This window comes from Danio aesculapii, chromosome 16, assembly GCF_903798145.1.
Source record: "Danio aesculapii chromosome 16, fDanAes4.1, whole genome shotgun sequence".
Classification (NCBI taxonomy): Eukaryota; Metazoa; Chordata; class Actinopteri; order Cypriniformes; family Danionidae; genus Danio; species Danio aesculapii.
This window is the reverse complement of record NC_079450.1, coordinates 8079153-8105959: the sequence shown is the minus strand read 5'-3', so window position 1 is coordinate 8105959 and position 26807 is coordinate 8079153. Positions and strand designations below refer to the sequence as shown.

The window sequence follows — 26807 nt, the reverse complement described above, 5'->3', positions numbered from 1 at the left end:
GCTGCAGGTCAGTTGGCATGTCTGTGTGGAGTTTGCACGTTCTCCCCGTGTTGGTGTGGGTTTCCTCCGGGTGTTCCGGTTTTCCCCCACAGTCCAAAGACATCCGCTATTGGTGAACTGGGTTAGCTAAAATTGTCAGTGGTTTATGTGTGGGAATGAATGAGTGTATGGGTGTTTCCAAGTGATGGGTTGCAGGTGAAAGGGCATCCGCTGCATAAAACATATGCTGTATGGGTTGGCGTTTCATTCTGCTGTGGCAACCCCAGATTATTAAAGTCACTAAGCCAAAAAGAAAATGAATGAATGAGTGAATTATTATTTAAAAACTGAAAATACAGTATGAACAATGTACAATACATAGACCTTCTTACAGTGCAGGCAACAACAATCAATTATTAACAATAAACTATAAATAAATAAGTACAACAATAAATGCATAAAATGCAGACATAAATCATAGCTATTGTTGTTTGTTTAGAAATATACACCGGTGTGCTGGAGCAGCGCACCATATACTACTTCAAACTGTTCTCGTACTGTGCAATCTCACAATATAAATAAATATATAAACAAATAAACTCTGCTTGGACCACTACAAATGCTTAAACATTCTTTAAGCTAGATGCTATTGTTGTTCCATTCAGTAAGGGGGCGTGCGAGAGATCTGCAGAGTGGATGGCAACATCAACAGCCTGAGGTATCAAGACATTTGTGATGCCATTACATTACAAACCACAGGAGAGGGTAAATTCTTCAGCAGGATAGCGCTCCTTATACTTCAGCCTCCACATTAAAGTTCCTGAAAGCGAAGAAGGTCAAGGTGCTCCAGGATTGGCCAGCCTAGTCACCAGACATAAATATTATTGAGCATGTCTGGGGTAAGATGGAGGAGGCATTGAAGATGAATCCAAAGAATCTTGATGAACTCTGGGAGTCCTGCAAGAACGCTTTCTTTGCCATTCCAGATGACTTTATTAATAAGAGATTTGAGACATTGCAGAGATGTATGGATGCAGTCCTCCAAGCTCATGATGGAGTCAGACACAATATTCATTCTTTTTCCACTGCCCAATGACTTTATATTCTATACTGGACATTATTTCTGTTCAGTGTCAAGACTTTTGTATAAGCAAAGTCAGACCTTACTGTCCTAATTAAATAATTAAAAATCAAGGCATAATCATATTTTATTTGGGTAAAATAAGCGTAATCTAGAGGCCTTTGCCTTTCATATAAGCCACTTCTGATACCAAATGATCAACTGGAAGTCAAGTTATTATTTGCTGTTCCTAAAACTTGAATAGGCAACAAGAGGTAGTGTAGGTGTGAAAGCACCCTCAAACTCAATTCCTGGAGGGCCACAGCTCTGCACCGTTTAGTTCCAACTCTAATTAAACACACCTGATCAAGCTAATTGAGTAATTTGGGCTTGTATGAAACCTACAGGTACGTGTGTTGAATTAGAGTTGGAACTAAACTGTAGCGCTGCAGCCCTTCAGGAACTGAGTTTGACACCCCTGGCCTAAAGCATGACCTCTGTAACCTGTCTCTGGCAGTGAACACTGAAGCTCATTTGCATCCCACAGTCGCAGCGCATCATCATATGCAGTAAAACAACGCGACGGAGGCCATGTCTGGTCGCATTTCCCCTGCAGCCAAAGATGGAGGAATGCAGACAAACTGTCAGGAGCAGTCAAATCACACGCGTTCCTCAGTAACTCAAGACTCACCTGAGCCATCGCAAGCATTTGGAAATCCATGCAGCGACACGATTGCGGCTGCATAAACTCAAAATGATTGACCCGACTCATGCCTGTCCATCTCCGCTTGTAATATATGCATGTTTGGTTTGCGTGTTTGAATATTCAGAGCGTTTCACTTTGTTTAATGTAAGCTGAATCAACTTTTTCCCCCCGTATGCGAGCGTAGGAGGTTGATTGAGCAGACTCTTATGAAAGCATGGCTTTAGACTGCAGACTCTGACTAATGGATCTATTGTGCGCTCCTGATGCACATTAATGAAGAGGAAAGGTTATGATGTTGCATGATGAACCTCGTGACGTTTCTGGCCAATTTTGGAATCATAATGTGGGCTGATTCATATTTGTGCTTGTTTGTGGGCAAAACCTATTAAAATAAATAAATGTATTTATAGCAACCAGGGCTGTTTGTGAAGTGGGACATTTATGATCCATTTACTGGCTAATGTTGTAAATTATTAATATGGGCTTTGTTATGCAAGTTTCTGTGGTGCAGCTAATTATTCTTGCAGCCTTTTACTCTCATGCAATGTAACTTGGTTGTTTGGGAGTCCAGTGTACAGTTTATATTTTAATATTCACATTATATTGAGTGTAATGTACTAATTGCATTTGATTCTACAATTCAGAATAACTGTAATTAAACAGTTTTGTCTTATAATCAGATATTTGGTGTATTACTTCATGCTTCAAAACAGTATTTTATCACAAATTTAAAGGGCCACGAACCCCCCCCCCACCCCCCCCCCCCCTGCCTCAGCAGGGTGTTTTCACACCTCTAGTTTGAAAGAAGTCAGGAAAGTGGGTGTGTCTAGCTCTGTTTAGGTGGGAGTGTCTGGGGAGGAAAAGAGGGAAGGTTTTGCATGAAAATGGGAGTTTCCATTTGAGCATGCGCTGGTTTTCACCGAGGCAAAACAAACACAGACGCAGGGGGGAAAGACAGTGACTGTGTTTACATGGACATCAGTAATCAGTATTTGCCAAATTATTAATTTGTCAACTTTAACTGCAGTTTGGCACTTTCACTTTCATTCAGGAACATTTCATGCATGCCCCCTGTGACAAATGAGATATTGGATGTGAGGAACTGCTAGAAGAGTGTAGTTTTAATGGAATGTTTGATACCGCACGGTGAATGGGAGAAAAATAACCTCCGCATTTCTCTGTAACTTAGATGCACTTGCTAGGTAACGTCAGAATGTGTGTGTATAGACTGTCCTGTCACAAAATGCAGCGAAAATCCTACACGACAGTAATAGTTTGATTAAGGTGTTTACATGTTTACATTCGGAGAGCAGCATTTACAGCGGATCTTTTAGTCTATAATATCGTACTAAAATATTGTAGTGATGTTAACGTACTTTTAACTTAGTAACTAAATCATTTTGACTGAGGTATGTCTTTAAAACTGAAAGAGTACTGCTGACGATACGAACTAACTTTGCCATCTGAATAAACAAACAAAGAACACTGATCACACACACTTATCAAATCTGTAGAGACAGGACAATCAACACCAACTGGAGCTGTGTCATTTTTAAAAGGAGACGAGCTGCAAATCCGGATTTCACCATTTCCAGATGCGAAAAGCTCTTGGGTAAAATTTTTTTTACTTACAAACATATTTCTGTCGTGTGCATTGTAATCCACACATGAGTCCAGCTGCGCTCTCATAGCGAAGAAATGAAAACAAAACCTTCACTGCATCACATTTATTAACAACACTGACGACCCGTATCTCCAAATTCTTGTACTTCCACTTGTTTTGGCAACACAGCATGGCGTCTCTCTGCGTCTGAACACTGTAACAGGTAAAAACTTTCTTCGAAGCTATCATACATATTAATAAATTGCACCTCATTCACAATAGAGCACGCTAATTGGTTTGAACCAAGTCTTTCTCATGAATTAATGCTGCACACTCAGAGACGTCACGATGTACTCGCAGGTAGAGACATCCACTCTCCACGCTGGATTACACACAAGGATCTAATCTTCGTGACGCAGCTTTAAAAATTAGTTTTAAACCGGAGTGTGAATCATGTATAAAAAATATTAAACAAATTGCAAGATTAATTACAATTGAGCAAAGATAAAAGGAAAATAAACAGTGCTTTATAGTTGTCCATAAAGTCAAAGAGCATTCAGGTAATGTAACAACCCAGGCTCATTCTGAAAACGTAGTCCCGAGGACGTTTCTGGAGACCGCGAAATACGTCCCGGGAGGTACGTATTTTTGCAGTTTTTGGTTTCTGTGAATCCGCGAGAGGCCGCTGTATGCGCTTTTTTGCTTCTCAGGCGTCTCCCGCGAGTGCCGTTCGCGCCCGCACTGTTCTCGCGTGAACCCACCAGAGGCCGCTGTCAAACGAACATCTGTCTGTCCGACTGGCTGAATGATTGACAGGTCGGCTGGCCGATTCCTTCCCTGAACCAAACCGATTTTACCGATCGACCCGCTCGCCCTAAACCCAACTAACAATTTACAAAAGCTGTCCGGAAAAAGAAAAGCCCTCGTCCTATTTTTATTTATTTATTTATTTATTTTACCACGTTTTCGGATTTTACCACATTCTCACCCTGTTATGAACCTCTTCGCTTTATTTCTTGGATTCTGTTTTAGTCTTACCTGATTTCTGGAACCGCTCTTCCCCGGACTCGAACCCGGTCGTCTCAAATCCTCCGACGTACAGGACGAGCTAACCGGACAAACTGGTTGCGGCGGGAAAGCCCTCCACACGAAGGTAAGCGGTCAGCCGGCAAGCGCTAAAAGGAACGGCGTCATACCGCCCCGCAGCGTTCGCTTAAAATGAAATGCAGCCATACGTACCTCCGGCTACATAATTCGCAGTCTCCAGAAACGTCCTCGGGACTACGTTTTCAGAATGAGCCTGGGTTGTAATGTAAAGTAACACTGTATAGACTTTGTATAGTGAAATTACTCTTCATTATAGTTACAAATGTTTTACATAATTGTGCCCGAATGATTTACACTTTCTTAAAAAGCTTTTAAACCACGTGCAAATGATAGTTTCACTCTGTTATGGTTATACTATGTAGTGCAAATCTCAATCTCAAAATGTATTCTCAATTGTTGATCGACTATAATCATAATTTAAAATGACATCTAATGGGATGTGACGATTACGGACATTGCCATATCAATTCTGAAACAACATATTGTGCAGCCCTAATTTTTATTTTCTTTGTTTATATATTTATTGTACTATGAATATTTCAGTAGTATATTTTTATACTTGAATACAAACGTGTCACATGCACCTAGTCTACAATTCAGTTAAGTGTTTTGTATCGCAAGCTTCCAACAAAAACCCATTCCCCAAAACCATGAATATTTTCCTCCTCTTTGCTGGTCTGCCACTCCTTTGGGCTGTAGGCCATTGTCATTTGTTTACCGAGCGTTCCAGGTGTTCTGACAGCATGATGTATTTGTAGACCTTGGCAGCGTCGCGCAGGTGATATATTTGACAAGGAATGCTGAGAGCAGATATTTCCAGTGAGCATTAAAGGCTTGTCCTGCGCATGAACACGGCACCGCTCCATGATGACTCTCTCCACATGACAAGGCATTCAGAGGTTATAGTTTTGTTTTTTACTTGTAAGATGAAATGCGTTTTGAAATCTGTAAGGACACAGAGCAAATCCCAACCGTTAATCTGCTGCCGATTCACTATGAGGATTATTCCGGACCCAAGTATATCCGCGATGCATTAGAAATGAGCTCCAAAAATATTTGATGATGATCCTGCCTGAAGCTCCTTCCTTGTTTCCTGCAGAGAGAACGTATTAAGAATTCGGAATTAATATCGTCACGCTATTAGGTGATCATTTTGGATTTTAATCAAATGCTACATTATCAGCGGCCATGAATAGTCGCCTGGTGCTTATTGTCAAGTTAAAAAATGACTTCGCGATCCAAAGGCAATTATACGCTTTAATTACTAATCGCTTACAAAAGGCCTGAAGGCATCATGAATTTGGCTGCAGCTGAACAATTGAGGCTATGTTGAGAAATCGTTCTCTCAATATAGTGATTTGGAGATGAGTTGTCTTTTGAATCTGAATCACTAAAAGATTCATTTAGAATGGCCATTGAATCTTTCGTTCACCCAGTGTAATGATTTGGAGAGGAGTTATTTGCCTCTGAATCACTAAAGATTTGTTCAGAAGGCCATCGAATCTTTTGCTTATCCAATATAATGATTTTTGATTACTTGTTTGAATCTTTTGAATCTGAATCACCAAAAGATTAATTTAGAATTGCCCTTGTATGTTTCGTTTAACCAATATAATCATTTAGAGATGAGTTGTTTGAGTCTTTAGAATTTGAATCACTAAAATATTCTTTTAGAATGACCATTGAATCTTTAGTTTACCCAGTGTAATGATTTGGAGAGGAGTTATTTGCCTCTGAATCACTAATGATTCGTTCAGAAGGCCATTGAATCTTTGTTCACCCAATATAATGATTTGGAGATGAGTTGTTTTAGTCTTTTGAATCTGAATCACTAAAAGATTCATTTAGAATGACCATTGAATCTTTTGTTTACCCAATATAATGATTTATAGATGAGTTGTTTGAATCTGAATCCCTAAAAAGATAATTTATAATGACCATTGAATCTTTAGTTCACCCAGTATAATGATTTGGAGATGTGTTGGTTGAATCTTCTGAATCTGAATCACTAAAAGATTCATTTAGAATGACCATTGATTCTTTCGTTCATCCAATATCTTGATTTGGAGATCTGTCATTTAAATCTGAATACTTAAAGATTAATTTAGAATGACCATTGAATCTTGCATTCATCCAATATAATGATTTGGAGATATCTCATTTAAATTTGCATTACAAAAAGATTCATTTAGAATGGCCATTGAATCTTTCGTTCAACCAATATAATGATTTTATGATGAGTGGTTTGAATCTTTTGAATCTGAAATGCTAAAATATTTGTTTAGAATTGCCATTGAATCTTTCGTTCACCCAATAGAATGATTTGAAGATGAGTTGTTTGAGTCTTTTGAATCTGAATCTTTAAAAGATTTGTTTAGAATGACCGTTAAGTCTTTCATTCAGCCAATATGATTTGGAGATGAGTTATATGAGTCTTTTGAATGTGAATCATGAAAAGATTCACTTAGAATGGCCATTGAATCTTTCGTTCACCCAACAGAATGATTTAGAGATGAGTTGTTTGAATATTTTGAATCTGAAGGTAAACTAACCCTCTGAGTACCAACAATGTGTAAAAATCATTTTGTAAAGGTACTGCACCAGTGACTGCTTTTGAGGCTTATTTTTTAAGAGTGGAAAAGGGCTAAAAATGGACATTTACAAAATGACTCATTGGAAAAACAATAGAGTGTTACTAGAGTTTATTCAAGCACTTTTTTGTAATCATTGTCAAATCATTGTTCCATATATGGTTCTTCATCTGATAAAAGGTCTGTATTTGCATTGTTATTTGCATTTTACCATATAAAAGGACCTCTAACATCAAAGCTAGCATTCTTTTCCATGGATTATTCTTCAGAAAAGATTATTCAAATGTCCTCCACACTAAGAAACAGATCCTCAATAAAAGTTTATGTTTTGGAGTGGGGAACCAGAAAAGTTTTCTATATTTGCATTGCTGCAAAATGAAGCCCTTTTGAATCTTTTGTTTCTATCCAACAATACTGGTTCTTATGGGCAATAAGAATATTGCTTAAATATGGCGATATCTGGAATATCGCAAAAAAAAATTGTGAATAAAACACAGTTTTCCATTGATGTGTTTGCATTGTAGTTTAGGGCTGCACAATGTATCGTTTTAGCATCAATATCGCAATGTGTCAATCCACAATAGTCACATCACATTATCTGCAAGGTAGAGTTGGGATTATAGTTTACCAGACATAGGCCCAATCCCAATTCTATTTTGTACCCCTTCCCCTTGGCCCGTGAAACCGAGTGTTAAGGGGAAGGGCTTCAAAATGTACCCCTAAGAAATGGGACAGCAGTACAGCACCTGCACAAGTCATCATACGTCATTCTGATCTCTTGCTTCAAATGAGATTGACGATCGCGACTGCTGTAGTTATTCCAGTTGTGTTATTTTTTGGTTTTTATCTTGAGGAACTCACTGAAGGCAGCGATATCATGTTATCATAATGATCTAATGTGGCAAAATGATTGTAACTGTACTGTACATTTACAGAGTGGCCATATTCATCTATGTAAACACACGAAAACAACATTAACATTATAGCAGACACTGTAAAAAGGTCATTCACAGCCACTAGACTTTTCTGACAGGGTACTCAAGTGTCATGGAGTGACAGAATGTTGTAGGACTGCTATAGAGTTATCATTAAGGATTATAGATAGCCAAATTTAGCATTTTTTTTTAACTTTTTTTAAGTCATGACTGTAAAACACAAACATGGATATGAATGTATTAAAACATGTGCTTGTTTGTTGTGAAAATTTGTAATAATGACAAAAATATTATTTTATGGATCTTCTGTGTGGAGCTATATGCTGCCGTTGTGGTTGGTGTATTCTGAGAAATTTCTTTAAGCCTTGCTTTCGAGTGTGGTCCTGAAAAATCTCAGTTCAAAGGGGTTTCTACCCCTTCCCCTTAGCCCTACACCTTCAAGCTAAAGAGAATTGGGAAGGGCTAAGGGGTAGAATTGGGATTGGGCGATAGTGAAGTCATTTCATATTTTAGCCTTAGAGTGAAAGTTGATTATTTGCATTTGTTTTTAAGGCCTGTGACTGTGTAAGCTTTTCAAGCAAATCTAAGACATTCAGACAGTAAATTAAACATTTGAAGCTCAAAGATTAATTGTAAACTAACAGTATATACAGCAGGGAAAATAAGTATTGAACACGTCTAATTAATCTTAAAAGTTTCTCAACGCCGCGTTTCTGTTGCACGGAACAAAACTGCTGCAACTAAACAAAGTTATGCCAATACGCACACACGTTGGATTAACAACAGCAGCAGGCCGTTCTTCCTTTTTTGCACTTTTGCGGCTTTTCCGCAATCAAGTTCATTATTTCCAATTGAGACGTGTGCATATTGGGAGCCGTGCGTGCAAGCAGACCTCAAGGTGCACACAGTAGAAATTATCTCACGTTGTAGTGGTGAGAGTTGTGCGTGGCTTTCAGTGCAATGTAAACAAAAGATATGTTAGCCGAATTTTACAACTGATTATGTATGTATGAACACAGATGATAACAGTTCATTTAAATTCTTAGCTAATAAATAGCCTAAATTAACATTAGACAAATACTAATTCTTATTCATTCTTATTTTTGTTGATTCATTGTTTAGTCAAAATTATCCCTCGTGTTTAAATGAAAAGCTTTTTTTGACCTTCTTGCTGTGAGGTGACAGTGCTAACCACTGAGCCATGGTGTCGCCCCCTTGAGATGATTTGAAAATGCATATTGTGTATGAATGTGAATTTGTGTGGTCCTGTGTAGCTCCGAAATGATATAAAAACACCTTGAAAGTATTGTAAAATAGCCAATGGAACTGGCGTATTATATTTTATATCTCCTGGATCCATTTGAATACATGTAAATAATCATTTTTAAAATTCATTTTATAGACTAATACTTACTTACTTACTCCCAGGGCCGTATATATCGAAGTTGGTATTTAGCCGTACCATATTGGTGTTTTGTGACATCTAGTATTTCTGAGGTGGGTTGTTAGCCCAACGCTCAACCCCTAACTTAAAGGACCAGGACATACACATATTCACTACGGACGATTTAGCTGACCCAATTCACCTACCGCACATCTTTAGACTGATGTAGTATCTTAATTGATTGGGTTTTTATTTGTTTTGTACATTTTATTTATATTTATATATTTAATTAAATTTTGTCAGCAGTTATGCTACAAATTAGCCATTAGAATATGTTTTGCAAAAATTGCCACCATGTTGTTTTATTTGATGTGTCGCATGGTTTTTTGTAATTCTGACATTCACTAACAAATTTGAAAATAGTTTCAGGTATTTTTTCTTGTAATTAAGCGTTTTAAGTTTAATATTTCAACAAAAGTTTTTGTTGTATTTTTTTTTTCAGTTAAAATAGTCAAAGTTTATTAAATGGTTTTAAATATTTTTTAGTTAGCAATTCCTGTGAAAAAGAACACAGTTTGGATTTATTTATTTATTTATTTATTTATTTATTTATTTATTTATTTATTTATTTATTTATTTATTTATTTATTTATTTATTTATTTATTTATTATTTTAGTTTTTGTTTATTTATTTATTTATTTATTTATTTATTTATTTGGCTGTTTATTTTATTCATTATTTGATTATTTATTTGTTTATTTATTTTAATTTTTGTTTGTTTGTTTGTTTGATTTATTTATTTATTGGATTTTTTATTTGAATATTTATTTTATAAAATTTATTTGTTTGATTGTTCATTTATTTGAATGTTTATTTATTTACTGGATCTTTTATTTGAATATTTATTTTAGTTATTTGTTATTTTATTCGTTATTTGAATAATTATTTATGCATTTATTTCATTATTTGTTTGTTTGTATATTTGATTTTTTATTTATTGCATTTTTTATTTAAATATTTATTTTATTTTTATCTATTTTTTATTTACTGTTTATTTTATTTGTTATGATCATTAATTAATTTATTTTGTTCATTAACTTTTTTATTTTTTTTGTTTGTTTATTTATTTCACTAATTATTGATTTATTTGTTTGATTATTTATTTATTTATGTGAAAGAGCTGTTCATCTTTTTGGAAGGTTGAATTGCATGTCTACATTGTCTCTGATAACCCATTTTGCCTCGGCTGGAGTTTTGTTGCCTTTTGCCTGGACTTGTCTTGGCCTTTGTCCACTTGCTGGTAATGCTGGTGATTTGGTGGAGATCAGGTTGCACCGTTTCTGTTACTCTGGCACTTTGGCTACTCGTTGTGATTCCCAAACCTGTCTGAACATCGCCACAGTGGCACGACTAGAAAATCCACTTCTTCACGATATCAATCTCATGTTCTTTTGCAGATGGAACATTTATAGGTGGAGCAAAAGTGTTTTTCAGTGCCTTGTCAAAAATGTAATGCTCTGATCGTGAAAATGGCATAGATGCAGTTTAGTGTAGTATTGTGTGTTTATTTGTAATCTCAAGAGCAAATTTACTATTTATTTATTTACGCTGAGGCTGTAAAACTACACTCAGAAATGAATTTTGTTGCTTGTTTAAACTACTTATATAAAATGAGTTCTTTTGCTTTTTTGGGATAATTTTTTTTAGTTTTATGTTCAATCAACTTAATTTTGTAAAAACGATTAAGTTAACCTAATCGATTTTTGTTGGGGCAATATGTAGGAATTGTGTGGAACTCTGCATTTTTTAGTGTAGGAGCTACTTACACTAAAAGAAAGTTTTCATAATACATATGCATAGCATAGGCATGAGGCGATATAAGATTGTGACTGTATGATAATCTTGGATAAAAATATCACAGTTTCATGGTATTGTTATTACTGCTCTAAATAAAATTATTTTTAAATGTCTGGGTAAAAAACAAAAACTTCCCACACAATATGTTTTATTTCAGGAAACATTCTAAATATTTTGTAACAGTAAACATGTCAGGCTAAATTATTAAAATATGTCATTGACTTCTGCTGTCTCCATTAGTTTGAAAAACACAGATTTCTTTACAACACGTTTAACAAAAACCTTACATAAACCTTAGTAATGGTATAACAGAATATTTTAGCGGTTTTAAAACCTTTACTTTTCCAAACCGCGGTATACCTTGAAACGGTTATCGTCCCATGCCTACATATGCGCATGGCATCATTATCCATATCCATCCATATCCAATCCATATTTAATCCATATTTAATCTATACCTAATCCTTATCCAATCCATATCCAATCCATTTCCATATCCATCCATATCCAATCCATATCAAATCCATTTCCATTCCATATCCAATCCATTTCCAATCTATATCCATCCATATCCAATCCATATCAAATCCATTTCCATTCCATATCCAATCCATTTCCAATCTATATCCATCCATATCCAATCCAATTCAATTCAATTCAATTCACCTTTATTTGTATAGCGCTTATACAATGTAGATTGTGTCAAAGCAGCTTCACATAAAAGGTCACAGTAAATAGGAACAGTGTAGTTCAGTTTGTAGTGTTTAAGTTCAGTTCAGTTTAGCTCAGTTCAGTGTGGTTTAATAATCACTACTGAGAGTCCAAATACTGAAGAGCAAATCCATCGATGCGCAGCTCTACAGATCCTGAACCATGCAAGCCAGTGGCGACAGCGGAGAGGGAAAAAAAACTTCACTAAAGGCGGAAGTGAAGAAAAAAAACCTTGAGAGAAACCAGACTCAGTTGGGCACGACCATTTTAATTTCTCCGCTGGCCAAACGTCTTGTGCAGAGCTGCAGTCTCAGTGGCGGAGGCTGGAAGCTGGCCTCAGCGAAGACTCGTCTGTCTCTGGAGCGTCACAGGAAACAGTCTCATGTTCTCCACTCCTCCATGACCATCGCAGTAGTTGTTCAGGATTCGGCCAGGTCCAGGATATGGAAACCTTGGGATCATCTCGTCGTTGGTCTTGGATCGAATCAGTGACTCTGCATAGTCTGAGGGCCTCGGGAAGAGTATCCCCAGGTGGAAATGGAGAATAAAGAAAATAATTAGCGTAGCTGATGTTCACATTGTATATCAGCAAGATGCATAACCTGTGTGGAAGCCCCCTAAGTGGTGCACTAAGTGTATGCTTTACTGAACAGATAGGTCTTTAATCTAGTTTTGAATTGGGAGAGTGTGTCTGAGCCTCGGACGTTATCAGGAAGGCTATTCCAGAGTTTAGGAGCTATAAATGAGAAGGCTCGACCTCCTTTACTCGACTTTGCTATTCTAGGTACTACCAGAAGCCCTGAGTTTTGAGATCTTAAAGAGCGAGTTGGATTGTAGCGAGACAGAAGATTGGTTAGATAAACAGGAGCTAGATTATTTAAAGCTTTATATGTAAGAAGCAATATTTTAAATTCAATACGAAACTTAACAGGCAGCCAGTGTAAGGAGGATAAAATTGGGGTGATGTGATCAAATTTTCTAGACCTGGTAAGAACTCTGGCAGCTGCATTTTGTACTAATTGAAGTTTGTTAATAGAGGATGCTGGGCAGCCAGCAAACAGTGCATTACAGTAGTCCAGCCTAGAAGTCATAAAAGCATGGACTAGCTTTTCTGCATCTGAGATGGATAGCATACTTCGTAACTTAGCGATATTTCTCAGATGAAAGAAAGCAGTTTTTGTAACATGGGAAATATGATTTTTAAAAGTTAAATTGCGGTCTAATATGACACCCAGATCTTTTATAGTAGAGCTAACGCTAACTTTGTATCCCTCTAATTGTAGGTCGAGTTGTGAGATCTGCTGTGTACAGGATTTAGGCCCAATAAGTAATAATTCTGTTTTGTCTGAGTTTAAGAGAAGATAATTGTTGGTCATCCAGTCTTTAACATCTTTAATACACTCAGTTAGCTTGGACAGATTAGACGTCTCGTCAGGTTTAGTTGAAATATAAAATTGAGTATCATCTGCATAGCAGTGAAAGCTGATCCCATGTCTTCTAATAATGTCTCCCAGGGGTAGCATGTATATTGTAAACAGTAAAGGGCCTAAAACTGATCCTTGAGGCACCCCGTATTTTACTGGGCTGATTTGTGAAGGCTGTCCATTTATATTTACAAACTGGTAACGATCAGATAAGTATGACTTAAACCATTGTAGGGCATGTCCCTGGACACCTGTAGACTTTAAGCGATTAATAAGGATACCATGGTCAATGGTGTCAAATGCCGCACTAAGATCGAGTAGAACTAATAGCGAGATGCACCCTTGGTCAGCAGCTAAGAGTAAATCGTTGGTTATTTTCACTAATGCAGTTTCTGTACTGTGATGAGCTCTGAAACCTGACTGAAACACTTCAAAAACATTGTTGGTCTGCAGAAAGGAGCATAATTGAGCAGAAACAACTTTTTCTAGTATTTTAGATATAAATGGAAGGTTTGAAATAGGCCTATAATTAGCTAAGTTGCTGGGTTCCAGTTGTGGTTTCTTAATAATAGGTTTAATAACAGCTAACTTGTAAGGATTTGGAACATGGCCTAAAGATAAAGAAGAGTTGATAATGTTAAGAAGAGGTTCTCCTATAACAGGTAGCAATTCTTTCAGTAACTTTGTTGGAATTGGGTCCAATATACACGTAGCTGATTTAGAGCTATTTATAATTTTGTCTAGCTCTTCCTGTTGTATGATTTTAAAGCACTGTAGGTTATTTAGATTCAGAGACGTGTTTACTGGATCTGAAGTATAAGGCGGTGCAGAAAGTTTAATATCTCCTATTTTCTGTCTAAAGCCTTCTATTTTATCACTGAAAAAATTCATGAAGTCATCACTACTAATTTGCGGTGGAACGTTTTGTTCCAAAGATGACCGATTATTTGTTAATTTAGCGATGGTGTTAAATAAGAATCTAGGATTGTTATGATTATTTTCTATCAGTTTGCGGAGGTGCTCAGCCCTGGCAGATTTTAAAGCCCTCCTATAGCTGGACATACTGTCTTTGTATGCAATTCGAAAGACTTCTAAATTAGTTTTTTTCCATTTACGTTCCAGGGCACGGGCTGCTGTTTTGAGAGCGCGGGTATGACTATTATACCATGGTGTAGTTTTATTCTCTCTAGCCTTTTTTAGTTTGATGGGTGCCACAGTATTTAGAGTGCTAGTAAAGATGGCATCCATACTGCTGGTTACTACATCAAGGTCATTTGCGTTTGCGGGTGCATTTCGAAGTAGAGAAAGATCAGGTAAGTTATTTATAAATTCATCTTTAGTGGATGGAACAATAGTTCTACTAGGACGATATATCGGAGCGGATCTGCTAATTTCAGGTAAACACAGCTTATATAGTAAGAGGTAGTGGTCTGTAATATCATCACTTTGTGGTATAATGTCTACATCAGTGACCTCAATTCCATAAGACAGAATTAGATCTAGTGTATGCTTTAGGCGATGGGTTGGACCAATAACATTTTGCTTTATTCCTAGTGAGACCAGCAAGTCCGTAAATGCGAGCCCTAATGTGTCGTTAGCGTCATCTATGTGGATGTTAAAGTCTCCTACAATTAGTATTTTATCAGTTTTAACTAGTAAGTCAGAGATAAAATCAGAAAACTCTTTTAGAAAATTGACATAGGGTCCTGGGGGTCTATATATGGTGATTAGAGCGAGAGATAACATAGGTTTTTGCATAGTGTTTGGAAGGACAACATTAAGCGCTAGTACTTCAAAGGAGCTAAATATAAGTCCGTTTCTCTGATTAACATTAAGAATATCACTAAAGATTGACGCGACTCCACCACCACGACCAGTTTGACGAGCCTCATGTTTATATAAGAATCCTGGAGGAGTTGCCTCATTTAAACTAATATAGTCATTTTGTTTCAGCCAGGTTTCAGTGAGACAGAGTGCATTAAGATTGTTATCTGTTATTATTTCATTTATGATAAGTGCTTTAGGTGCTAGTGACCTGATGTTTAGGAGACCAAGCTTCATGAAATTTGTATTTTCACTTTTTAGTGTTTTTTCTGGTTTAATTCTTAATAGATTATTTCTGGAGCACACAGTACGTTTGTTTCTTGATCTAATAATACGAGGAACAGACACAGTCTCTATGGGGTTAGCTAGGTATGCATTACTGTTATTTATGTGGGACGAATAGGAGTCTGTGTGGCTAAATTGCGAATTTTTACTTACTAGTCAGATAGAGCGAAGTGTTCTGGTGATGTTGTCCGACAGGAGTTCAGCTCCAGCTCGACTGGGGTGCAGCCCATCAGCGCGGAAAAGCCTAGGACGCTCCCAGAAAAGATTCCAGTTATTGGCAAAGAGCAATTTCTGTTCTTCACACCATGTTAATAGCCATTCATTCAGAGCAAAAAGTCTACTGAACCTTTCATTTCCTCGGCGGTAGGTAGGAAGCGGTCCAGAAACGATGATCTGCGTGGCGGGCGAAGTGCGTCGAACCGTCTCGATCAGGCTCCTGAAGTCCTTCTTCAGGATCTCCGTCTGCCGGAGCCTGGTGTCGTTCGTCCCCACGTGGAGGACGGCGGCACCGAGGCTCTCGGCAGCGCTCAGGATAGTAGGTATCTGTGCAGAAATATTCTTAACTCGGGCACCAGGGAAGCAGAAAGTGCGTACTTTGTTACCTTTGGATGAAGTGGAGCGGACGTGGCGGACGATTGAGTTGCCAATGATGGCAACATCGCGACCCGTCTCGCGGAGAGGGGCGAAGCGGTTCTCCGTGGGGATCTCGAACACCGGAGGAGGAGACGTTCTGCCCCGGGACCTGGCAGGCACCTTACGCGGCTGCACCCAGGGGCCGTGGTAGCCGGGTGTCGGCGTGAACGACGCCTGGGCGAACCGCGTCCTCGGTGCGCTGGGCCTGGACAGAGAAACACGCGGGGTTGAAGAAACTGGGAGATTGTCGTTGTATCGGACACTTACCTCAGACGAGCGAGTACGGGTTAAGAGCAGTGCTCTGATGCCCTCTCGCTTCGTCTCCAGCGAGCGAATCTGGGACTCCACCGCTTCCAGCTCCAGCTCCAGCGCCTCCATCGATGCCTCTCCTGCACTCAAGGACAGACACGCAAGCGACATTGTAGAAGGTGAAGAGCAAAGCCAGAAAGTGAGAAAATAAGTGAGTGAAAGAGGTTGGTAGCTTTAGCTGACCAGCGGTGCTAGCAGGCTAAAGCTACAAACACCAAGCGGATGCTCGAGAGACAGAACGTTTAAAAGTAGATTTGTTTGTATGAGTGTGTTAGGGGATTGTTCACCCCAAGTAGGAGAGATAAATATTTAGTGAATGAGGAGGTATTTTATGATAAAAATGTAAATTGCGAATCTAAACTCCAAACAAACGCAGCGAACTCCAAACAAACGCAGCGAAGCTACCGTCCAGTGACAGTGACGATCCATATCCAATCTATATCCATCCATATCCATATCAAATCCATTTCCATTCCATATCCAATCTATATCCATCTATATCCAATCCATATCCATATTGATCCATATCCATATCCAATCCAAATCCAATCCATATCCAATCTTTATCCATCCATATCCATATCCATATCAAATCCATTTTCGTTCCATATCCGTCCATATCCAATCTATATCCAATCCATATCTATCCTTATCCTATCCAGTAAATATATCCAATTAAATACATCCATATCTTATCCAATCCTTATCCATTCATATCCTGTGCAATATCCATTCATATTCAATTCAATTCAATTCACTCTTATTTGTATACTGCTTTTACAATGTAGATTGTGTCAAAGCAGCTTCACATAAAAGGTCATAGTAAATATCCCATCTATAGTAAGTATCCCATCCAATCCATATCCATCCATGTCCTATTCAATCCTTATCCATCCAATCCATATCCATCCATGTCCTATCCAATCCATATCCATCCATATCCAATCCAGATCCTATCCAATCCATAAACACAGAGATAGAAGGAGAAATACAAATAAATGTAATGAAATCAAATGACAGGTTCATAAAAAATGACAATGGAATTTTCTTGGTCTACACACCTATTGTATTGTTTTGAATGCACTTTGATTCTTTGGCTGCTTTTCTGAATGCTTTGTTCGCACACATAATTCAGCACTAGTGTGTAAGAAACTACTTGAATTTCTTTAAAAACAAAATAAACATGAATTATTTTTGAGTTTGCAGTAAGACTGCAGTGATGCAGGTGGTTTACCAGCACCTGATCTCTCAGCATGAAGCTCTGATCCTCAACTCAAAATTGGCCGTGCTTCATAAAAACACCTCTGCTCCACTGCGGACTCCCCCGTGTGAGGCTATAACCAAAGACCTCGGCTGGAAGCTCGCTTTTTTAATCCCACCTGCTGTTAAACTAATTACCTGCCCACAGTTTTTGGCCGGCGAGAGTGTTAACCAGGCATGATTTGCCAGCCGCTTTCAACTCCAGGACTTTGCTGTTTTTTGTGCTCGTGCAGAAATTAGTGAAAATGGGCTTTGCTGAGCGCGGCTCATTAGGAGTCCAAGTGAAATCAAACGCAATTATAAATCTAGTCTGGCATTAGTCGCCCATGATCCTGCTTTCGCCTTCTTCTCTGCTGGAGTTTCGCTCTTTCCAGCCAATGGAAGTGTTCCGTTCTCGGAATTCAGTCTTTGGAATGTAGAACTCGGAACTCGTCATTATATTCCGCCCTGCAGGACTCCTGTGTTCCCATCATACCTCATTAAACCCAATGACCTCTCGCTGACCCTGAGGATTATGGCGTATGAGCGTGAATGCGTTTCCTTGAGATCTCTTCTAATGTGGTGCTTTTTCACTCCTGGTAGGTCAGAAACTCGGTGTAACCTGTAGTTATTGTGGTCTGGATGGATAATGTCATGCTTGATTATTATTGGCTGAATGGTTTAATGGCTGTTAGGGGTGTAGTAATGTATCCACATCTCGACATTTCAATCACAGTTGTAGTTTTGCTTTGCTGTGAAAACAGCCGGCTGTACTGTAAAAATGCTGGGTTCCACACAGTCGATTTGTGTTGGGACAACATGAAGGAATTAAGTTGACTTATTATTCGTTCATTCATTCTTTTTCCTTCGACTTAGTCTCTTTATTAATCAGGGGTCGCCACAGCGAAATGAACCGCCAACTTATTCAGCATATGTTTTACACAGCCGATGACCTTCCAGGTTCAACCAAGTACTGGGAAACACCCATACACTCTCACATTCACATTCTCACATACAACACATTAAACAAAAACCTTACATAAACCTTAGTAATGGTATAACAGAAGATTTTAGCGGTTTTAAAACCTTTACTTTTCCAAACCGCGGTAAACCTTGAAACGGTTATCGTCCCATGCCTACATATGCGCATGACATCATTATCCATATCCATCCAAATCCATTTATATCTATCCATATCCAATCCAAATCCAATCCAAATCCATATCCAATTTATATCCATCCATATCCATATAAAATCCATTTCCATTCCATATCCATCCATATCCAATCTTTATCCATCCATATCCAATCCATATTTAATCCATATTTAATCTATACCTAATCCATATCCATATCCAATCCATTTCCATATCCATCCATATCTAATCCATATTTAATCCATATTTAATCCATATTTAATCTATACCTAATCCATATCCATCCATATCCAATCCATTTCCAATCTTTATCCATCTATGTCCAATCCATATCCATATCGATCCATATCCAATCCATTATTCGTTCATTCATTCATTTTCCTTCGTCTTAGTCTCTTTATTAATCAGGGGTCGTCACAGCGAAATGAACCGCCAACTTATCCAGCATATGTTTTACACAGCCGATGACCTTCCAGGTTCAATCAAGTACTGGGAAACACCCATACACTCTCACATTCACCCACATACACCACGCCCAATTTAGTTTATTCAAATAACCTATAGCGCATTTGTTTAGACTGTGGGGGAAACCGGAGCACCCGGATTAAACCCACATCAACACGGGGAGAAAATGCAAACTCCACATGGAAATGACAATTGACCCAGCTGGGACACAAACCAGCGACTTTCTTGCTGTGAGGCAACAGTGCTAACCACGGAGTCACTGTGCCACCCCAGTTGTTTTTGCAAATTTAAGTGGATTAAACATAAAACTGGGCGATGCAGTGGCGCAGTAGGTAGTGCTGTCGCCTCATAGCAAGAAGGTCGCTGGTTTGAGCCTCGGCTGGGTCAGTTGGCGTTTCTGTGTGGAGTTTGCATGTTCTCCCTGCGTTCGCGTGGGTTTCCTCCGGGTGCTCCGGTTTCCCCCACAGTCCCAAGATATGCGGTACAGGTGAATTGGGTAGGCTAAATTGTCCGTAGTGTATGTGTGTGTGAATAAGTGCGTATGTGTTTCCCAGTGATGGGTTGCAGCTGGAAGGGCATCCGCTGCATAAAACAAAGGCTGGGTAAGTTGGCGGTTCATTCCGCTGTGGCGACCCCAGATTAATAAAGGGACTAAGCCGAAAAGAAAATGAATGAATGAATGAACAGAAAACTATTAAGTTCTCCTAAAAAACTCAAGAGTTATGTTGTTTCAGATCATTTTTAATAAGTCATTTGAACAGCTGTTTCTAAAAAAAAACATCATTTTTTAAGTGTGTACAGTGCATACAGAAAGTATTCATAGCGCTTCACTTTTTCCACATTTGTTTATGTTACAGCCTTATTCCAAAGTGGATTAAATTCATTTCCTCAACATTCTACACACAATCCCCCATAATGACAATGTGAAAAAAGAGTTTTTGAAATTGTTGCAAATTTATAAATAATAAAAAAACCTGAAAAATCACATGTACAGAAGTATTCACAGCCTTTGCTCAATACTTTGTTGATGCACCTTTGGCAGCAATTACAGCCTCAAGTCTTTTTGAATATGATGCCACAAGCTTGCATGTCGGAGGGAGGAGGTGAGCGGGTCACCTAATATAAAAAGTGGGTCCAAAAATTAATTAGAATTTTATCTGAGAATTATCAAGTGGTCTTTTAATTATTTCCATTGCTGTATAATATTATGTATTATATTATATCAAATTTTATTATATTATATTATATTATATTATATTATATTATATTATATTATATTATATTATATTATATTATATTATATTATATTATATTATTTTATATTATATTATTCATTTCATTTTCTTTTCGGCTTAGTCCCTTTATTTATCAGGGGTCGCCACAGTGGTATAAACCATCAACTTATCCAGCATATGTTCTACGCAGTGGATCCCCTTCACTGGGAAACACTCATTCACTCTCATTCACACACATACACTACGGCCAATTTAGCTTACCCAATTCACCTATAGCACATGTGTTTGGACTTGTGGGGGAAACCGGAGCACCCGGGGGAAACCCACGGGGAGAACATGCAAACTCCACACAGAAATGCCAACTGACTCAGCCGAGGCTCGAACCAGCGAACTCTTGCTGTGAGGCGACAGTGCTACCTACTGCTCCACCGTGCTGCCCTATATTATATTATATTATATTATATTATATTATATTATATTATATTATATTATATTATATTATATTATATTATATTATGTTTTATTATATTATATTATATTATATTATATTATATTATATTATATTATATTATATTATATTATATTATATTATGTTTTATTATATTATATTATATTATATTATATTATATTATATTATATTATATTATATTATATTATGTTTTATTATATTATATTATATTATATTATATTATATTATATTATATTATATTATATTATATTATATTATATTATATTATGTTTTATTATATTATATTATATTATGTTTTATTATATTATATTATATTATATTATATTATATTATATTATATTATATTATGTTTTATTATATTATATTATATTATATTATATTATTTTATATTATATTATATTATATTATATTATATTATTTTATATTATATTATATTATATTATATTATATTATTTTATATTATATTATATTATATTATATTTAAAAATTTTGTAATTTGAAAGTCTTTTCTGATCAATTTATTGTCACTTTGCTGAATACAAATATACTTTTGTTTTATTGTTTAAGTGTGGGTGATGCATCTTTTTGTTTTGTTTTTGTAATTTGATGCAAAGATAATATAATACAAACTATAGCTTTATTAATGTATTCTTTTTTTTTTGTTTCAACATTAGATTTTTTTTTGAGGATTTCAGATGCTGATGGCTAGTGGCGTAACTGATCACAAATCTCACGGTTCGGATCTCATTAGGCATGTGCCGGTATCACATTTTCATGCTGCGATTAATTGATTAAGCTTTTATCACGGTATACGGTATTATCACAATATTGTAATTTTACTAGAGAAACAGGTAAAAAAAACACAAAAAAACTTCAGTTTCGTCAACTTAGTAACTTTAATATCTTTTTAATTAACTAAAAGTACTTCAAACATTTAAATACAAATAAATATAAATAAAACAATACACAATATAAAAGTAAACTTGAGCAATGAATGTGCAAAGGGAAACCGTCTTCGATCAGCAATCGTGGAATGAACTGCCAACTATTCCAGCATGTTTTATGCAGCAGATGCCTTTCCAGCCACAACCCAATATTGGAAATCACCCATACACACTCATTCACACACACTCATACACTACAGTCAATTTAGCTTATTCAATAATAAACATAACAAAAAATGCCTGCTAATGCATGGGTAAATCTTCAAAGGGAACAGTGTTACATTTTAACCTCTTTCACCTCATCCTGCTTGCTGTTTCACTATCTAAACAATGAAAACATAATATAAGTCAAATTTGTTTCATTTTGATATTAGATTTACGCTGTCTCTTTTGCAGAATATCAGTTTTAATAACCAATAATGGCCATTATAACAGTATAACGTACATTAAATTTAAACGATAAAGGTAAGCAATCAGTCAATGTGCAGGTTCAGTGTATGTGGTTACATAAATTAATATATTAGCTTATCTTTGCACTCAGCCAAAACAGTTAACTGAGAACAAGTGATTCAAAAGACATAAGAATTGTTAGATAGAGACAACAAGATGAATTCAATATCACGTTTAACAACTATAGTGAGATGAGATCATCCAGCAGATGAACTGTCTGACATGCACTATACTCAGTCTCACCTGGGGTTTATGCTTACCCGCTGAACTAGTGGCTGCAGCTCTGGGCAGAGAGTGTGTGGTCACGTGATTTGTGTTTTTAGCCGTGTACTAGAATGAACAGAGAACTTTTCAGAATCGCTAAATGAAACGCCGGTGTATTTCCCGCGATTTCTCTGCGCCTCCCTTGCGTTTCTTCTCTCTGACTCTCGACTATTTTGACAAATACACACAGACGACGCACGCTCACAAGGAGTCCAAAATAGGAGTTTGTGATTGGGCCAGCCCAATGTCAATACCGAAAAGAGCCAATGGGCTGCACAGTGTCACATGGGCCGGCCCGGTCTGTCTGTCCGGGAAAAAAAGCATCTACTTTCAGAGAGTCACAGATCACAGCAGCGTCAATCAATAAGGCAGAAAAAAAACGATAGGCTGCTAAGCCTTTTATGGGCCGATCAAATCATAAGACGATAAGCCCGGCCCAAAAAGTACGTCGGCCCACCGGGAAAGTGCCCGGTCAGCCAAATGACAAGTCCGCCCCTGCGTAAGAGGATTATAGTGCGGTGGCAGCGGCGGCGCGCACACAGGGCTTCTACATGTGGGGATTGTTTACATCAGAGTGCGCATCAGTTCTGCGCAGCATATACGCAGTGTTTCTTCAAGCGGTTGATGGAAAATAAGCTAAGGCGCGTTCTAAGAATATAAATTCGGATCTATTATTTTTCACGGTATTTTGAAGTGCCCGCGATAACAATATCGTGCATATTCATTACCGTGATTTATCGCATTACCGAATACCGGCACAAGCCTAGATCTCATAATGGTTTTTGAGTCACGGATCTGACCATTTTTCGGATCAGCCAAAAACGGGAGTAGACAAATGTAATTTGCTTTCCATTTATGACGAAAACAGTGCTGCAAGACACTTTTGGTTTTAACAAACGGAACCTGTAATTATATTAAAAATAAAATGAAGAAATAATCGGCTGAATTAAAGTAAATGGTGAAACATTCAGTACTGTGAACAATTCACTGTTGATACTACTGTTGCTGATAATGCTAGTGACAGAAAAGTAGTGACAGAAAACACTTTATATGAAACCCACCACATCCAGAATAACCCACCACTACTACTTCCGTGTCATTATATTTTACAGCAAAGTTAAATGCTTTCGTACATATGATTTAATTGACACAAGAGGCGATCTCTCTGCGATCAGTACAAATTTAGGGTAAAACAATGTAGTAATCCACGGGTCACGTATTTTCCTAACCGTGGGTTGTGATCTATACGAATCACAGATCAACCGTGATTCGTTACACCCCTACTGATGACCATTAAAACACATCCTCACTGACTTGTAAAAGAAAAGGATCTTTATAAAGTAATTCAGTCATTTTTTTATGCAATTTGTCCTTGTTTGTTTCTGACCCGGGCACTGCAGTGTTTGTCAAAGCGCAGTGAATGAACCAGTGGAGTGGGTGTGTGTGTGTGTTGTGCGCTACAGGACAGTGGAATCAATATTTGCATGTCTTGGCTTGTCTCTCTGTCAACACGGTTTCCTCTGTGATGAATTATGCATGTGGACGGTTCATCCAGGGACTGTAGCAGTTGTTTTGTTGAGCGCTGAGGCCATGATGAGCTTTAGCCCAGCGCTGACCTTACCAATCTCTCCATCACCCTTCAGCCCCGAGCGTCACATGAGCCCAGCGCAGGCCACACAAGCTGCAGTTCTTGGGTTTCTGCGGCTCAGACTGATGATCGATCCAGCTGGAGCCGCTTTATAGCTGTGTTCAGATCAGCAGATGACCATTGGAGACAGTAAAACATACACTGAGAAGGGCTGTAAACACTCTGAACGGATCATTTGAATCAGGAACGTTTAAAGGTAGACTCACTCTAAACGGATCATTTGAATCTGTGAGTTGTTTACTGGAGACTCACTTAAATGCATCATTTGAATCAGTTAGTTATTTACTGGAGACTCACTGTGAACAAATCATTTGAATCAGTGATGTTTAAGGGAGACTCACCCCAAATGGACGATTTGAATCAGTGAGTTGTTTACAGGAGTCTACCTGTGAATGAATCATTTGGATCAGTGGGTTGTTTACTGTACACCCTCTGAACGGATAAATTGAATCAGTAAGTAGTTTACCGGAGACTCTGAATGTATCATTTGAATCATTGAGGTGTTTACCGGAGAGTCACTTAAATGTATCATTTGAAACGGTGAGTTGTTTACTGGAGACCCACTCTGAATGAATCAATTGAATCAGTTAGTGATTTACAGGAAATTGTTCTGAATGAATTATTTGGATCATTGAGTTGTTTACTGGAGTCTACATGTGAATGAATCATTTGGATTATTGACTCACTTAAATTAATCATTTGAATCAATGAGTTGTTTACAGGAAATTGCTCTTAATGAATTATTTGAATCAACAAGTTGTTTACTGGAGACTCACTTGAATTAATCATTTGAATCAATGAGTTGTTTTCCAGAGACAATCTGAATGTATCATTTGAATCAGTGAGTTGTTTACTGGAGACTCACTCTGAACGAATCATTTGGATTAGTGACACTTACATGAGACTCACTCTGAACAGATCACTTGAATCAATGAGGTATACAGGAGACTTACTCTGAATGTATAATTTGAAATAGTGAGTTGTTTACAGGAGACTGCTCTAAATGAATAATTTGAATCAGTGAGTTGTTTAGCGGAGAGACTCTGAATGTATCATTTGAATCAGTGAGGTGTTTACTGGAGACTCACTCTGAACAAATAATTTGAATCAGTGAGTTGTTTAGCGGAGAGACTCTGAATGTATCATTTGAATCAGTGAGGTGTTTAAGGGAGACTCACTCTAAACTAATGGTTTGAAGCAGTGAGTTGTTTACAGGAGTCTACCTGTGAATTAATCATTTAGATCAGTGAGCTGTTTACTGGAGACTTAGTCTGAATGAATCAGTTGAATCAGTAAGTAGTTTACTGGAGACTCACGCTGAATGTATCATTTTGAAACAGTGAGTTGTTTACTGGAGACTGCTCTAAATTAATCATTTGAATCAGTGAGTTGTTTACCAGAGACACTCAGAATGTATCATTTGAATCGGTGAGTTGATTACTGGAGACTCACTCTGAACAAATCATTTGAAGCAGTGACTTGTTTACTCTGAATTAATCTGAATAATGAATATATTATTATGATCACAATGATGATGATAATGATTATAATGATAACTATTATTATTATCGATGTTGCTTTTATTAGTATTATTGTATCAGTGCAGAATCGCTCATATCCACAGTACAATGCCTTGGTATGTTCCACAGTTATAGTAATATTTTCTTATTTTAATATTTAATATAATATTTTAATATTTACGACTCCTTCGTAAACAAGGCAAATAAATGTCTTCATGCATTTTCGAGGTGCATTTATTATTGCAAAATTGCTGTGCGGAAAACATTCAGTGTTTGGAAACTATTAATTTTCCATTCAAAAATTGCAATTACAAACAAAAAAAGAGATGAATTTGTAAATAACGCACTAAATAAGTAAAGACTGAAATAGTATTTATTGTATAATAGTGCCATTTTTTTTTTCTCACGGCCGAGCCGCATTCATAACTTGTGTGAACATTTTCATCTATTATTTCGAATTAGTTGTCTAGATGGTGTTTTCCTCTGTAATAAGTCTGCTCTGCGGGTGCAGGTGAATGTTTGAGCTTGGCTGCTGGACTCAGTTCAGACGAATGCCTTCTGTGTAATTATCTGTCCAGTCAAACGGATCTCTTTCAGGAAGTACAGATAGCCTGACTTACATTTCACACAGCTGCGGGATCTCTTTCAAGCCATTCTGCCCTTTATCTAGAGAAAGGTCCTTGTTTTGGTTGACACGGGTCAAAGATGAAAAAGGAATATATGTGAGTGTAATAGATCTCTTTATGTCTCCTGTATGGCATAAATGTTTACTGTAATTTGCAGAAACAAGCACTTCGGTGTCATTTATCTTTTGACAGTAGTTTATAAAGCAAAACAATCATATCAGGCAAATTTAGCATGCATATTTTGATTGTTTTTTAAAGATTGCACTGAAAAAATCTGTCGTTTCTCACTCTTCTCTCGTCAAAAAGTTTCTTGTTTGAGTTTTTATTTGTTTTTGGTCTGTTTAGAAGTTATTTAGAAAAATGTTGGAAACCGGTATCAAT

General features: G+C 37.3%; 1 protein-coding gene and 1 long non-coding RNA gene across 2 annotated transcripts in view; one reads left to right on the top strand and one right to left on the bottom strand.

Annotated features, from left to right (window-relative positions):
• ext1a (exostosin glycosyltransferase 1a) overlaps positions 1-26807 on the top strand; it is a 143545-nt gene that overhangs the window by 34257 nt on the left and 82481 nt on the right. The window lies entirely within an intron of this gene.
• On the bottom strand, positions 11864-16101 carry LOC130243962 (uncharacterized). Its single transcript, XR_008839178.1, has 2 exons — positions 15621-16101; positions 11864-12445 (listed from the first exon to the last, which is right to left on the bottom strand). It is a non-coding gene; the product is annotated as an uncharacterized LOC130243962 (long non-coding RNA).